The sequence below is a fragment of the Gallus gallus genome, chromosome 4 (genome assembly GCF_016699485.2).
Source record: "Gallus gallus isolate bGalGal1 chromosome 4, bGalGal1.mat.broiler.GRCg7b, whole genome shotgun sequence".
NCBI lineage: Eukaryota > Metazoa > Chordata > Aves > Galliformes > Phasianidae > Gallus > Gallus gallus.
This window is the reverse complement of record NC_052535.1, coordinates 56,798,905-56,815,406: the sequence shown is the minus strand read 5'-3', so window position 1 is coordinate 56,815,406 and position 16,502 is coordinate 56,798,905.

Sequence of the window (16,502 nt, the reverse complement as noted above, 5' to 3'; positions counted from 1 at the left end):
CTGGATTCAGGCCTTGTGACAGGCCCTCTGTAACCAAAATCTTCTAGTTAAGCTATTTTACTTACTTTTCAGAGTAGTTCACACTCTTCTAGTACCAGTCACTTCAGCCTAGGTATGAAGTATATTAGATTTTGATTATCAGAGATGCAATTAGCCTATTCCATTGTTAGTACCAGCTGCTGGTTCAGAATGACCAACATGCAAAGTGCTACAATCATATAGCATCCTGTGGCTTGCTTGTAGCCTTTGAAGTACATCATAACGATGAGTAGATCACATTAGCTTCTTTGTTGTGAAGATAGCAGATACTGATTAAGAGATTTGACCAAGTTTGTCCACAGTAATAGGAATATGCACTGTATTGCTGAACTTGCTGTTTTGTGCCAGTACCTGGGACTGTGCTGCCTAGCTTGACGTACAGCAAGTTTGTTTGCATTTTCTGATGTGCATATTGTCAGAAACACCATTCAGGTATGAAGAGTGAAACAAATATGATTTATTTTCAGGAACAACCTTTCTTCTCATCTTGCAATTTTCTACAAAATAACCTGATGTTTAAGAGCTCATTTAGTTTCTCTGGAAATATAGAAAACAAGCAAATACCATTATTTTCTCTTTTCCACCCCTAAACATGTTATTTCTACAACCCTATAGCAGGCCATTTCTGAGGTAATACATATAATTCGGTGACAAATCCACTTCAGCCTTCATAATGCCCTTCGTTTTTACTTCAAAACATTCACTGACTCTCATGGATTTGTACTATTTAACACCCAGATAAAGGTAAGCTGTCTTTTTTAATAATGATGGATTACATTTTCTCGTTACATGCTCTGACTCAATTGGATTTTTTCAGTGTGAGCAAATCTATTCCAGAGATAACAGTAATGCCAGTGTGAGAATAATTGTAGTTATTAGAAAGGTAAACGGGAGGAAAGAAAAACTAGCATAAATGAAAATTAATTGACTAAATTACTGCTGTGAGGGCCCACTTTTTCTTTCCTTTAGAAGAAGTATCCCATATTTTTCTTTTCCTTGCAAGTATATTATTAGAAATGGTAGAAAGAGACTGCTTGTTGAGACCTTTTGTAATAGACTGGGGGCATGGCCAAAACTCTCTCCCAGAAGTGACTGCCTGCACAGAACAGAGCTTTGGCCACTGTCTATGTCCTTCCAGGTAGTATTCCAAGAGAGATGTAGTAGTGATGAGATGATAGCCCAAAGTTTCCCTTCAAAGCTGGCAAGCCACGTATTTTTAAGGGGATGCTAAGGATTTGTTTCTACACACAGGAAAAATGCAAAAGCTCCAGTGACTTCCTGGGCCTCTCAGACCATCAGCACATGATGTTGAACAGGGGGTCTGATGTCCACCTAGATCCATCTAGCTATGAACTCTTGACTGTGCTGGGAAGGGACATGTGAAAACATCCAGCATGCATTAACATGCACTTAACTGTATGTGAGAACATCCCTCCACATTTAGGTAAGCTTTTGACCATAGAGCCATGTCCTGCAGAAATAATCAAGAGTTAAGTGTGCACTTCAGTTAGCAAGTTGCTTAAATGCTTTGTCCAAAAAGGGGCCTTTAGACATTCATATTTTCTTCATATCATCAAAAAATGTCAATCCAGTAAAACACATAATTTAGATAGCTTCTGCACTGAAATACATTCAGTAAGATTTACACACCAATATGTATTTTGAGATGTTCCTTTGGGCAGAATACCACGCAGCCTGCACACCTGTCCATGCTGAACAGATGATCTCCAGGGGAGAAGAGCTAGTAAAGATCTGAGTATTTGTTCAGCCACCCTGTCTCAGCCATATGGAATGATATAAGTCTGTTTTTGTAGGATTACTTTGCTAAAATAATATGAATATCACATTTTTCTTCTCTAAAACATATTACAATATAATGTTGCCCTGAGAGAGAAAAGGAGAAGATGAGCAGCTCCTCCTGTTTCATTTCCTGCTTTCACGGATTGTTGTGTTACTAAAATATTTTTATTACAGAAGAACTTGAAGCAATATACAATGTTTGTCAGAGGATTATTTATAGTCCCTTTAAGCTGAATTTCTGTAATGAAATCCATTTACAGACATTCCACAGTGCCCTATGGTTACTTGCTTATGCAAATGAAATGTGACCCTTGAAATAAGCCTCTTGCCCTTGCTGTCACCCGCCTTGGCTTCAAAGGTCTACAGACAATCGCTTCTTAAGTGAATGGGTTTTTTATTTGGTTTTGAGTGAGGGGAAAAAGAAAATGGAAAAAAAAAATGAAAAACCTTTCTATTGCATGGTATTCTTGCAGAGATTCTTAGCAACTGACTGGTTGTATATATGTATAAAGGTTTGCATAAAGGTTTTAGAAACGTCCAGGTCATTTAGGTGCCTTGATTTAAGTTCATTTCTTCTTCAGTTGTGCTTTGGATTCTTAATTCATATGGTTTCAAAGGTCTTCTGGGCTCATAGGCGTGCAGTTTCAATCTGTTATGACTGAAAAGCTGATTCTTCAGTGGCCCATGAGAGAAAAGGATAGAAAATTCTGCCCCGTTAGAGTGTTCTTGTAAGCTGTGTTTGCTGTAATCTATGCTGATACAAATGAGTGAGTAAATGAATTTATAAAATAGAGAAAAGAGATGAAGACCTGATCATTTTGGGGAGTTATCCTCTATAACTTCTAACAAAATGAGTTACTTAGATCATTAATGATTATAATAATCTGTCAGAAAATCAAGAAACTGGACTCTGCAGCAATAATAAGGGTTACATTCCTTTTCATCCCATATGCAATGTTTGGTCTCAAAAGCATTTTAGAAGTATTAGGATCATGGCTATCTTGTTCAGTTTTTACAGACATGGAGCTTAGGTACAAAAATTTCTGTTCTGCTTGGGAGTAACTGTAGAATAAGCTGAAAGATTATTTCTGAGTGTTGTCCGTAAAATGAAAGTAAGTGTCCCAAGCCACCTCTTCAGTTGTGTTTCAGATGTTTCTGCAATCACTGACATCATGTTAAAATTTAGCATGCAATAACATGGCACTGACAGCACTACTTTTACAACACTTTTTGAAAACATTCCTAATAGTTCATCACCTTTTAAATTAGGTAAAATAATCATAAAAAATAAACTCTCTGGATCCAGAGAGTTATATATGGATAGAAAGGTGAAGGTAAATGTACCTTGAGGTGGTTAACTATGAAAACAAAAGCCAGTGGCAAAACCATTATTTCTCATTTTGATGTAAGACATCTATAAATTAAAAAAGCTGACCTCAAGTGAAACAGAACACCCATAATGACATTATCTCAGCTGTAGTACCTGCCAGGAGCACAGCACTAACTTATCATTAGTTTCTTTTCCTTTTGCAGTTTCATTGCAAGTGGAAGTTGACTACCTGGAGCTATAGCCCACTTATATCACTTACGAATTTCTCATTTACTTCTACATTATCAGAATACCAGTGCATGAGAGTATAGACAGCTTTTGCTGGATCTTATTATTTATAGCTAATTTCAGATGGTTTTTATTACAAAATATTTGTCTCTTAAGGCCATTTTGGAGATAAGTAGACAGCCATGACTCCACTTTATCCTAGGGCCTTTTGGGAAGAGTGGTGTTCCCAAAAGAAATGAGGCAACTGTTAAGTTTCTTTGAATAAAGGGCAGTAATCATACCTATATTTTATAAGTTGTACAAGAACATGTGGGAGAGGCTCTATTGCTCTGTAGATTGTGTGCTTTTCATCTCTTCCTGGGCTCCCTCTGGTCAGCATGAGAAGTTCAACACCATTAATCTGGAAGGGCAAACTCTGTAGTACAGGAAAAAAAAAAAAAGAGATTGACTACCTAAATAGCATGGACTTTCTCTTCAGGATCAGTTCTCCAATCCCACAGTTGCACTTTTGGGAAGAGCCTTTCTAGCAAGGAGGAAGAATATGTAGTTATGGTAGCATGTAATGCTTGGGATTTCTTATTATAAGACCTATTTTCATTCATTTTTTACATTTCATAATTTTTTGAGTGGAGGTATCTGCCATATCCTAAATACATTTTCTTTCTTAATTTTTAGTCAAAATTATTTGATTCTGATTTGCTTCAGATCATGAGGACACAAGATGAAACTTAAATTGGTCTTTTTGTTTTAAGCACAAGAACATCTGTATTTCTGGCATGGAACATGAAACAGCAGGAGAATGATTTTTGTGTTAAAGATGTGCCTTTTTTCACCCAGGAAAATCTCCACATACTTGATCAAGGATTTGAAAAATGTGTTGTTAATACTGAGCAAGTGAGAGAATTCTGTTCCTTCTTAGTCCATTCCTCTTGCTGGACAACACACAGGGGCCAGTCCAACAGCGATATCTGGTATACCAAGGCCTCTGCCTGTGGAGTGTGCATCAGATAGAGTGGCTCTTGTAGGAGAACTCATCGCTATGATCTGTCATCACTATGATCTGTCATCCCTATGCTTGCAGTTACTCTCACTTTTGCAGCATTGTGGACTAAAACCTATCTGAATCAGAGGGGAAAAAATAGACTGTTTCTGCTGGGGCTGCAGGGAGAATTGAAACCTAGGACTAGAGATTTTATGCAGATGCTGATGAAACCAAGGTCTGGTTGGCAAAGCCTGAGAAGCTGGAATGAGAGAGCTTAAGAAGGGGCCTGAGGGCTGGAGGGGAGATGAAGAGACAGCAGCTGTGGAGGAAAAAATGAGCATGGATCCAGGACAGGGAGAGATGAAGGAGACTGAGTGATTGAGGAAAAAAAACAAAGACAACTACTGGAAGAGAGTGAAAGGAATTGAAAGGAATTCAGATGGCTTTGTGTGAATGTTTGATTCATAGTTTTAGGAACAATAAAATGTTCAGTAACTGAAGCATAGACTGGTAAGAAGAGGAAGAAATGTTAGCCCAGTTAATATAGAGAAATGCTTCTTTGGATAGATGAACTTTATTTTCGCATCTTCCACAGAATCCTCCTGAGGTAATGAAACAGGAAAGTCATTTTAAAAGCCTTAGTGCTACTTTTTCAGTCACTTTCTTCAGATCCAACAGAAGAGCTCAACATCTAAATTGTAAAAATACTGAACATACATAAGTGCATCTGAAGTCCAAGCCAGGCAGGGCTATAAAAGAGGAAAAAAAAAATCATTGAAGCATGCTTTGAAATGAAGAGGCAGTGCCTCTTGGTCTGGATAACTGGATAAGCATATGAATGAATATTTTTATCCCCATAAAATGGGGAAACCCTTCACCTCCCTTTGCAATGACAAGTCAATATTTGTGACACAGCTGGTTGTTATATGGGTATTACTATGAGGAAATGAATCATTTGGAATAAACAGCAGATCAAGAATAACATTCAGTAAAAAATAAAAATGCCTAGGGCTAATCACTGAACAGTGACACTGCGACTTAATACCACCTTGCTGTAAAGTGGGTATAATCTGTCCTATGGCCCCTGGAACACATGGGGTAAGTAAATACTCTATACCATACTGAATGCCTACAGGAGGGCTGAAGTAAAGTTGTACAGATTTTCCACAGCCATGGAAACTTTTGTGTCAAAACAGGGCCTCAACTTCCTTGGTATATAAAATTTGTTTAAATACTTCCTGGTGAGTTAGTTGGCACAGTAGGCTTTTAAACTCCTGTCAAGTGAGAATGCATGAAGACACTGATCCTGATGAGCTCAGTCATCATCTCCCTGTGACTTCAACAGGTGTTAGAATTCAGGGAGCACCTGTGCCAATAAAAGCATGAACTCCTATTTTATAGGGACAGATCTCACTGAAATTACTTATCATTTGAGTATGATTCTAGTGTCAGGCATTGTTTCCTTTCATTAAAAGTAAGATACATCAGTGATTGCAAAATGCTTCTTTCATGTAGTTACTTGCTATTGTATCCCTTTCACATAACTTTTCTCATTACTGATTTCTTCTTTACAAAGAGGGGTATCAAAACAATCCACCAGAGTTCAGTTTCTTCCATTTAAGCAACAGTAAAAATTATGAGCGTTCACTCTGCTCGATGTTCAACAGTCATAAGTGAAGAGAGAAAATACAAGCTGTTAATGAAGATAAACTGGTGTTTCCACTTGAGTTAGTGAGCTGGCTAAATGCAATAAAAATCAGAGTACAAATGCTGTGCATATTTCAGCTGGAAACCACCTGCTTTACCACTGAGAAACAGGCTAATCCTTTTGTCTGATGAAAGTCCTCCACCCTTTCCCACAGTTCCTTTTGTGTGCCACAGAAGCCAAGAATCTCTCCCACAATCCTCTGAAAAAGATAATATATATCCTCAGTGTACTGCTGAAGAAAAACCCAGAATCCACCCTGCAAAGCCTGTAGCTCCCCACAGGGTTGCTCTGAGCTCAGTGGAAGGCAGTAAGTATGCACAGCTTCGTACAACCATCTCTCTATGCTGTTGAAACTTCTGCCAAAAGTCTAGATGTAATCACCTGAGCTAATTTTGCAAAGCTTACTTTAATTAATCATGTTCATGTCCATCTTCTTCAAGATTGCCATTTCTAATTAAAGAATGTAGATAAAGATTTTCAAAATGCTTAAACCATGTCTTTTTGGCATGTCTTTTGCTGTCACCAACTACTGTAACACTTGTCTGTCACTGAATGACATAGCAGAAATATCTGAAATTTCTTTTTAAAGAAAGTTACTTTTTTTAATAGGTGGTTTGGGAAGAGGAGAAAGAAAACGAGGAGAGTTCTGATTGACAAAGCTCTGAGAGGTCTTCCAAATCACTTTTTCTTCTAGTTTTCAGTGCTCATTTGTTTTAAACATTGACCAGAGATCTAGAGTGCAAAACCAGCTGTACTTATTTCAGTTTGCAATGTTTGGTTACATTTGAATTCTTTGTACTGAAACCTACTCATCTGTCAAACATACAGGGGGTTGGTTGGTTTGTTTGTTTTGTTTTTTTTCCAAAGTGGATAGCCTCACCCTAACAAAATACTACTTGTGTGGGTCGGTGAGTTTGGTCACCTGGGTACATACTACTACTGAGTCCTTGTTCCTGAGAATCCAATGGAGCCATTTATGCAAGGAAGGACTATTTGCAACTACTTTTCAGGATGCAGCTGCATTGTGAAAAGTTTTGTATAGTCTACAAAAATAGTATGGCATGTAATCTTAAAGGCCTAGTATGTTTGCATGGAAAATCCACTAAAGTCCTTATGTTGTTTCTTATGACCTCACAAAGGAGTAATGTATTTTCAGGAGGTCTATTCCCAGAGCTTGCCAAGGTCTGACATTTTAATCATGAAAAGCAATTTATCTTCCTTTCAATATTAACTTAAGAATGATTTCATCAGATTTCAAAAAATGTACCTAATGGTTCTTAATTACATGACCTGAAAAAAAGAAGATATATCTGATGAAATGTAACTAAACTGTGACACTCATTGCAATGTTAGAATTATTCTCCTGTCATTGAACTAATTTTGAGATTTAAGATTGACCTTACAGGAAGACAAATTTTTTTCAATGAAAATATAGCTTAGTATCTCTTTTTAAATGTTTTATCCCCGTTCCAAGTTATATTTTACTTTAAAGACTATCATATGAATTAATTACAATTATAAGGAACTAAGAAGCTTTACTTTTATGCTATAGTTCCAAGGAAAACCAACTAATTTTTCATCTTCTTTCTCCCCCATTTTCTTGATGTCACATTTATTAAACATTAGTTTTTTCCGAAGCTCTTTATGTGAAACTTTCCGAAGTCTCCTTAGTGGAAAATATGGCTAAGACATTAAATACTATATGCATAATCTATATATCATTTTACTAATGTATCCCATAAGTACTTCAGATTAAGGAAAAAAATTATCTGGCTTCCATATATTGCCTTACTAAAAGCTAATAAAATGATATATGCAATGGGTTTTACATAGTGTTCTGTGCAGGGTGCTGAGTACACTTGTATGATGTTAGGATATCTTCCACAGTGTAAAGCTGAGAGCTTCGGAAAAAAAAAAGGAGGGAGAAATAAAGGACAATTGAATATTCATTCCTTTTCTGATAAGATGAAAAAGATAAAAGAGGGGAAAAAAAGGCAAGCTATTTCTTCATATACACCAAAAAGCATCACTGTTTTTTGCTTCTGGCACAGTGAGGTGTGTTATGCTATATGGGCAGTCCAAAGATATTACCAGATCTAGGGTAAAACTATTCCTGGAAAACATCAAGGGTGCCTGCTTTATGAGAGAACTACAACATTTTACCTTGCGTCAGTGTCTTCCGTGCTTACAGATCTTGCAGATTTCTGTCTTCTCAGTTCATTTCAGCAGTTATATCTTCCAAGGTATACCTTCCAACCTGGCCCTGAACTTATTCTTTCTCCTCTAGTGCAGAAAGCGCATCAACCTCTTGCTCTGCAGCACCTACCTGATGTTTTCTGGCATTACCAAATCCAGTATTGCTGGCTGCCTGACACACACGTGGTCCTGGATTAATCAGATAACTAGTTCTGAACTTTATTGCTGTATCCACGTCTCAGCCCATCTTAACGTATATTAACAACAAAAGACATAATGGAAAAGGGAGTTTCTAGGATTCAGGTAGCTCTGTAATGAGCGCAGTACATGTGCTCTAGATGTCATGTTTTCCAAAGAATATTACCAGTAGTAATCAATGACTTGCATAAGGTTCCTTGAGTGAGACTGTATCATAGAATTCTTAGAGTTAGAAGGGACATTTAAAGGTCATCTGGTCCAACTCCCCTGCAATGAACAGAGGCATCCACAGCTAGATCAGGTTGCCCAAGGCTTGATCCAGCCTCACCTTGAAAGTCTCCAGGGACAGGGCACCAACCACATCTCCAGGCAACCTTTTCCAATGTGTCACTACCTTCACTGTAAAAGACTTCTTCCTTATATCCTAGCTAAATCTATCTTCTTTTGGCTTGAAGCCATATCCCCTTGTTCTGTCACCACAGACACTGCTAAAGTCTTTCCCCTTCTTTCCTGTAGCTCCTCTTTAGATACTGAAAGGCTGCTATCAGGTCACCTCACAACCTTCTCTTCTCCAGGCTGAACAGCCCCAGCTCCCTTAGCCTGTCCTCATAGAATAGGTCTTCCATCCCTTGGATCATTTTTGTAGTCCTCCTCTGGACACGCTCCAACAGGTCTACGTCCCTCCCATACTGAGGACTTCACATCTGGATGCAGTACTCCAGGTAAAGGTGTCACCAGAGCAGAGTTGAGGGGCAGGATCACCTTCCTCATCTTGCTGGTCACACTTCTGTTGATACAGCCCAGGATACGGCTGGCTTTCTGGGCTGTGAGGGCACATTGCTGGCTGATGTCCAGCTTCCCATCCACCAGTACTCGCAGGACATTTTCAGCAGGGCTGCACTCAATCCTTTCATCTCTCAGCTGGTATTGGTAGTGAGGGTTGCCTTGACCCAGTGCAAGATCTTGCATTTGGATTTGTTGAACCTCATGAGGTTCACGTGAACCCACTGCTCAAGCCTGTCTAGGTCCCTCTGGATGGCATCCCATCCCTCTGGTGTGTCAACCACACCCCACAGCTTGGTGTCTTCAACAAACTTGCTGAGGGTGAACTCAACCCCACTGTCAATGTCATGAATGAAGATTTTAAAGAGTATTGGTCCCAGCAATGACCCCTGGGGTACACCACTTGTCACTGATCTCCATCCAGACATGAAGTCGTTGACCACCACTCTCTGGACTCGATATATATAAAAATAGATATATATAAAAATATAATTAAATGTAATCTTCATATTACTGGATATGTATATGTAAGAATATTTGTTAAGCACTGATGGTGTAGAGATTCCAAAGGATGTTGATGGTTACTTTTCAGTCACTTGTCATTGGCTTGATATTTGGCTGTGTCTTATAACAAGGTGCCAGTAAGAAGCTAGTCAGCACTATCTAGCTAGTAGTGAAGAAGGATAGCTTATGTATCATGAGTGTTTTATTTGAGATTATTTCTGCGTTTGTGCATTTTTGGTCAGTGTAATATTTATGCAGCTTCCACCTTCACAGATGTTTTGCAGGAATGTGCCGGCCTTAATCTAATGTTTCTGAATAGAAAATCAATCAAAGAAAATGTGAGATTATTGTATCACATGATAAAGATGTTGATGCTACTCAGAATAACAGATAGAATAATTGTGAAATAATTGTGAAATTATATTCACTGTACCTTCTTAGCAAATATGGCTAATTAGTCATTAATCATTCCTTGCTAAAGCTACAGAGGATCTGTGATTAACTATGCTTCACAGTACATCCCAAACAGTTAAAACTGCAGGTATTGTAAGAATAGCTCTCTCAAATTGTATCAAAGCATAACAATTATGTGTTCTCTGACAACTTTCAAGGGTTAAAATATCATAGCAGATTATATATACATTTATGCCAAAGGCCAGAGGAGTAGTAGTCCTATTTCATAATCACTACGGCGTTTTATGGAACTTCTGCCTCCGTATGTGTCTGTGACCTCTCTCAGTTGGGAAGGCCAAAATGAAAAAAAGGTCAAAATAGATGTCAGCCCAAGCAATTATGAAAGTGAGAACTTGGACATGACCCTGAGATTAGAAATGGTGACCTGTCGCAGCAACAGGGGAAAACCTGCCACGCTGTCTTTCTGTCAAATACAAACTACCATGGCAGTCTTAAAATGTAATGTCATTTATTTGCATTTTAATCTCTTTCACCACTAATATTGGACTTTCCTTCTCATCTTCTCTCTTCTGCCATGAGCAGATGACTCAGACAGCAGAAAATAGGCATAGAGTTTAGAATATCCATATCATTTGCAAAGAAAGATCTTGGGAAAATGGATCAGAAACATTTTTGTCTGGTTATAAGGAGCAAAAGATAACACAGTAAGAAAACTGGGGACTGATTCTGGACACTAGGCAATATTCTAGGGTTCCTTTAAGGTCAGTTAGTGCTTCATTTCATACTAACAAAAAAAAAAACCCAAAGCATCCCACTCAAAAGCTATGTAAATAGGAATGGAAGGAAAACTGGAGCAGAACAGATTTGGAAGCAAAACTTTCTCTGTATTTATTTTACTTTATTAATATTTAAGGCTTAGTTATAGTAACCTAAAAAAGTAATATTTCTATTTTTTCACTGAGGAGGTATTTTTCATTTTGTTTGGTTTTTAACTTGCCTAATTTGAATTAACCATGTCAGTCTTCAAAATTAATTCTTTTCATAGAGAAGGATAGTCTTTGCAATACAACATTTATATCGCAGTTGATCATGTGTAGACAGAATACTGTGGGAGAGCTAGAGGTCATTTTGGCTGATAAAGCATGATGGCAATGACAGCAAAGCACAGGAGCAGTGTTGCACTGAGCTGTGATTCAAAGATCTAGCAGCGATGTGGCTCGTTCTTACTAGAGACTGGGATTTCTGCATGCCATTCTTACATGTGCAAAGAAATGGGCATATGTTTATAGGTGATCAACCCAGACCCTGAAATTCTGATATGAAAAGAAGCGGTGATTTTTATATTAGAGAGTTATTCTTTGTTTGCCAGGAAAAATGCTTTAATCTATTTGTTATACAATAAATTAAAATATTTAAATATTAATTTCATCCTGTGCAACCCAGAACACTATTATGGCCTTTTTAATTGGTTTTATGTTGATTGATCCTCAAAAGTTCCTTCTTTGCTTCACGATTATTCCTGTGACAATAATCTTCCTCTGCCTGCAGTAGAAAATTCTCTTTTCTCACTTGTGCATACTTCTGTGAGCAGTTAACATTCACTATTCATAATGCAGATATTTCATTGTTACTTTTTTGACATGCCAGGAGCTATGACAATAATGCTCATTTTGTCTTTCTAAGTCCAATTTCCTAATGACTTTGATGATAAAGCTATGAACAAGATAAGATCTGCCCCCCCTTCCCCCCCCCCCCCCCCCCCCCCCCCCCGCCATGCTTTGACAAGTTTGTCATTATTCTGAAAGGTGTGGTGTGAGTACAGGAATCCTATTTGCTAAAAAACAATTGTCTGAAGCTTGATTATCTGGGAGTGGTATTCTTGACAAATTTAAACTTTGCCCTCCCACATCTGAACCACAAATGTATGTGACTACCTCTGATCACTATCTTTTTTTTTTTTTTTTTTTTGCTTCATTCTCTCGAAAAGCTACCCACTGTAACAGAAATCAAACCTGAAGATCATAGGATCAGACTCGTTTGAGTTGGAAGGGACCCTTTAAAGATCATCTAGTCCCACTCCCTTGCAATGAACACCCGCAGCTAGATCAGTTGCTCCGAGCACCTCCAGCCTTGCCTTGAGTGTTTCCAAGGACAGGGCATCCTCCACCTCCCTGGAAAACCTGTTCCAGTGCCTCACCACCCATATTGTAAAAAACCTTTTCCTTATATCCAGACTACTTCTTCCCTCTTTTATTCTGAAACAGTTTCCCCTTGTTCTGTCTCCAAAGACACTCCTAAAGAGACTTTTCCCTTCTTTCTTATTGCCCTCCCCCCACAACCCTTTCCTGTTTAGATACTGAAAGGTTGCTCTCAGGTCTTCCCGTAGCCGTCTCTTCCCCAGGCTGAACAGCCCCAGCTCTCTCAGCCTGTCCTCATAGGAGAGGTTCCATTCTTTGGATCATTTTTGTGGCCCTCCTCTGGACATGCTCCAACAGGTTCACGTCTCTCCTGTACTGAGGACTCCACATCTGGACGCAGTACTCCAGGTGAGGTCTCAAAGCGCAGAGTGGAGGGGCAGGATACCTCCCTTGCCCTGTTGGCCTTGCTTCTGTTGATGCAGCCCAAGATACAGTCGGCTTTCTGGGCTGCAAGGGCACATTTCTGTTTGTATCGTAATGCAGCTCACCAAAGTAGCTTAGCTAAAACATTATAATAGAGCTTTGATAGCCTATGGTCAAAACCAAGTCCACAGTGAAATAAAAACACCTTCCTTCCTTTATTACTGGGGTGTTTTTTTGTTTGTTTCTTTGTTTCTTTTTTGTTTTGTTTTTTTTTTAAAGCTAATTGTCATTTGCACAACAAAAAGAATGACAGGTTCATATGTTTCTCTGAAGATGTGATTATTAGTTTTCAAGTATAGACTGAGTACCAACCTCATGGAGTGAAAGTGGAAGAAAAATTCTGCTTCTTTCTTTGTTGCTTTCTTTTTAGTGTTGTTCAACTCCATCAGCTTTGTTGGTTTTGTTTGTTTTATTTTGTTTTTGTTTTGTGAACTGTGTAGCTTTTCCTGTATATGAGCACAAACATGGAAGTATTACAGATACAAGAAAGGAAGTAGATGCTGGTTGTATTTTCTTTGAGAAGATGTATCTGGAAGCAGATAAAAGCAGATACAAGTTGTCTGAATTAAGATACTTTGGCTTTGGTAGGAGAATTTTCACTGAAAGGCAAAAGAAAACCAGAAATTTGTGACTGTGGCCCTAACTGAACTGGGAGCTGAGGCAAGAGGACATCAGGTTGGCCTGCTGACTAGTCTTAGGTTGAAGAATGTTGCGGAAGGTGAGGGCAGGATGTCTAAACAAAGCATTGCTGCTCTCTCTTCTTGATAAAATATATGCTTCTATCTACAGTACAGGTAACGAGGCAGCTTTACAAGCCCAGAATTACATTTTGAATTACATTGATGAAATCCAACAAAAGCAGTGAGAATTGCCTTATGCCTAAGGAATCTGTGAGCAATTAAACCCCCATTTTGTCATAGGTCTTTCCTAAAAATACAACAGAATTGTGTCAGATGTTGGATCTTATTTTTGAACTTAAATGGATCCAAATATTTTTTTCGAAGATACTTTTGTTAAAGACCTCTGTGGGTGAACTGCAACTTAAAGATCAGAAGGAGGAGCCCCAAACAGTATGGTATCAGTTATAAGAAGTCTAGATGAAATTTTCAGTGGATCTTTTGATTTTAGCGCATTCTAACACATACAATGAACCTACTGAAGATATATATTGCTTACTTCACAAAAAGAAAAAGAAAAAAAAAATTAAAAAACGAAGAAGGAGCAAAATAGAAAAGTTACCAGTGGGGCTGGTGTGTGTTGTAAGACTGAATTCTAGTTAATCAGTGATGTTGGATGACACCATGCCTTCTTATTTAGTGGTCAACTAACAATAATCTTTGCCTATGGCGATGCTGTTGACCTTGACCCTTTTAGAAGGCTCACCTTTGGCTCACAACACACAGTTCAGCTGACAGTTGGTTACATCCAAGCAAGCTGTCAGTAGCTGGGTGTTGCACAGTTTGTCTTAATGTTTGTCTGATAAATATTCACAAAGGGAGAGAAGGGAAATCACTGGCAGTCAAGATAAACAATTGGTCAGAGATTCTGAGTACAGTAACATTTGCTTTCTTTTTATAATTACTAGAAAGTCTTAAGAGTTCTGTTGGATATATGGCCAAGGAAATCTATGGAGATATTTTCAATTACCCAAATTTCTGGTATGCCTATAAACAGCCATTTCTTCCTCTTCTCTATTCACTCCCCTCACCTATCTATAGTCACCCAAGATCTCAAGATACTGGTGATGGAAGTGAGTTTTGTGGAATTCCAACCACCAAAAGAAAAAAAAGTGGCACAGTGGATTTCTGATGTTATCTTTTCCATAAATCCTAATAACTGCTAATCATTGGTGAGAAGACAAGAGCAAGAATCCACAGGACATATTAAAACACGCAGAGGAATGATCTCATTGCCTCCACCCAAAGGTAAAGCTAAGTCTTGTAAACTTCCTTGAGTACATTAAGCATGACAGGGAACAAGGTGAAATGAAACCTTCCCTTTCAGGCATGGATCTTGCCATTGCGTTCCTTATTTTCATTGTCCTCAAGACTGGATTCCCACAGCACGCAGTACCTGGCTTTGCCACGGCTCTGTGCACAAAACTGAGACACAGTGAAGGAAAGATGGGGAGAGTGCTACTCGGTGCTTCTGTAACACATGAGACAAGCTCTCTTGCTTTCTGTATTGCCTATCTTCTTTCAGTACGCCTGAAGCAGTTAATTGTGTTTTATTCAGCAGTCATTCCTGTCACTGTGCTACAGTATCACCATTGTGCAATGCACAGTAGGGAACTGCTGCCAGATCTCTTATGAAAGAAAGTGGAAGGGTACAATGTGACACCCTAAGGGTGTCTATGCAGTCTCACATGGATCTTTATTCAGATGTTTCTTTGTTGCAAACATGTGGAAGAACTTTACTGTAAAGGTGTGGAGATACTCAAGACCCATCTGGATAGATAACTGCGTTGTCTATTGTAGGGTACCTGCTTTAGCATGGGAGTTAGACTTGATGATCACTTGAGGTCCCTTCCAACCCCTGTGATTCTATGAATGCAGCCAGTCCTTTGACCAAATTAACCCTTTCATATTCACTGGCTATTCTAACGCTCAATAGTGATTGCTGGGATTTCTTGTTTCTGTGTGCAAAAGACAGGGCCATGCTCCAAAATATAAGTTATTGGTAGGCATGTTTGATGCTAGTTACCCAAAAGAGTAAAGTGTACAGTGGTATTGCCTCTGTTTGTTTTTGTTTTGAGACTTGATGAAGCTTCAGGATTTAAGTCTGGTAATTAGACAAGGTATAGATGGTATTTTGAATTATTTATGTAGTGCTCTTTAAAAAGTTAGGTAAAATATTAGCCGACAGCTTGCTCATATTCTGATGTGTGGGTAAGATTAATTCTTTTGATGACAGTACTGGAGCTTGATTAAAATGTCTTAATTAAACTGGTTCAACCGAAAGAAAAAGGCAATGTGATTGTGTGTGTGTATGCTTCTTCTGTGAGAATAGTACAGCTTATTACAAATCCAAAACGTTTTCTAACAGCACAACGAAAATTAGGAATGGTACATCAGTTAGGTAGATAATCTGAGTAGATAATCCATTTAAAATAAGTAATGGATTGAGTACCTTCGGGCAGTGCTTTGCATTGCATGTTTTGTCAGAAGGAAGGTGAGAGAGCTGGTGAAAAGCTAATGTTATAACAATGGCTGTCAGTGGAGCAAATACTGTGCCTCTTCTTTGTCAAGTTTCCAGGAAGATATGTGCACTCTTGCAGATAGTCTAAACCATAGGAATGACTGAATGTGCGTATAGAATCACAGAATCATGGAATCGTTTGAGTTGGAAGGGACCACTACAGGTCATCTAGTCCCACTCCCCTACACTGAACAGGGACACTTAGATTTCAATGTAGCTAGCATAAATCTCTGTGTGCTCAGCTTTTCTGATCACCTCAGTCCTGGCTCTTCCAATACTTAAGAACTGCTTAACATCAGCTTGTGAATCATTCTTGCATACTGAAGGATTAAGAAAGTTCACCAGAAAAGAGCATATGAGTGCACCAATGACCATGCATTAAAAAATAAATACAAAAATCCCACACAGGCATACTGCTTTTTGGCTACGTTGAACTGGCTTTGAAAATTCTCCCTCGGGGGAATGAACTTGCATTTGCAGAAGAAGAGAAAAGATTGACAT